Source organism: Myxocyprinus asiaticus, chromosome 13, assembly GCF_019703515.2.
Source record: "Myxocyprinus asiaticus isolate MX2 ecotype Aquarium Trade chromosome 13, UBuf_Myxa_2, whole genome shotgun sequence".
Classification (NCBI taxonomy): domain Eukaryota; kingdom Metazoa; phylum Chordata; class Actinopteri; order Cypriniformes; family Catostomidae; genus Myxocyprinus; species Myxocyprinus asiaticus.
Window position 1 is genome coordinate 40,996,689 of NC_059356.1, and position 1,275 is coordinate 40,997,963.

Consider the following 1,275-nt stretch of genomic DNA (forward strand, 5'->3'; position numbering starts at 1 on the left):
AAGTTTTTAAATGGATTTCTGAGTGTTGTCGTAATTGACGTGTGACATCTAATAATCAGTAATATCACTGTGTAAAATAATGTGCTTATTTCATTCTTTTTTAAACATTTAACAGATTGTAGTTAGTTATAATCTATGGTTTACTGTAAATATTACAAAAAACTACCGTAATCAATTATACTGTATAGTAACTTTACAGTATTTTAAAATACAGTGGGAAAAACAAGAACTGTAATTAATTTTACAGTATAAATATACTGTAAGTTATTATACAGTATGCTGTGAACTACTGTAGTCAGATTTACAGTAATTTTACCGTGGAATAAAACACAGAAGCTTGCTGGCTATTAGTTGCCAGTAAGTTACTGTTGATTTTACGTTCAATTTTTTACAGTGTATGTTAGAATCGATATTTTTGTGTGAGGATCGATATTTTTGATACAACATCATATCAGAAGTATCGATACTTTAGGATCGATCTGCCCATCCCTAGTGTATGACTCTCTTCAGCAGAATACAAATTAAGATTTTTAGAAAAATGTTGAAGCTCTGTAGATCCATAAATTGAAAGAAAACGGGTGCCATCAGGCTGCTGGCTATCTGACGGTTCAAAAGGCATATTTAGGCAGAATAAAAGTAATCCACACAACTCCAGTTGATCAGTTAATGTCTTCTGAAGCAAATCGATAGGTTGGTGTAAGAAACAAATCGATAATAAAAACATTTTTAAAAACATTAGGTCTAAACAATTTTGAAACTTGAATTACAGCACTTGTGTTACAACTGCCTCCCTAGGATGATTCGCTTCTGTTGTTCTCCTCATTTGTAAGTGCTTTGGATAAAAGCGTCTGCTAAATTAATAAATGTATGTTAAATGTAAATGTATGTTACTAGAGAGTACGGTACTACACTCAATAAAAGCAAAGCTTTTTTAAGAGCATTTGTGGCATGTTGATTGCCACAAAAAAAATGTTTTGTCTCACAAGGCACTTACAGTGAATGGAGAAGTGAATCAGGGCAGTCCACAAACATTAAGTTGCACATAGCTTCAATATTATAGCCACAAGACGTAAATACCATACGTGTTAACATGATTTTATTGTGAGAAAAACGCATACTAATTTGTGTAAAGTTGTATGCAATACCGGGATTACAGGTAAAATGCCAAAATGTTTTGAGTCCTGAGATAAGCGTCGACCTCCCTCCCACAGCTGAACCGCACTGCAAAACTACAACTCCCACAATGCACCACGTGCGTGCGTGCATACTCGGTCA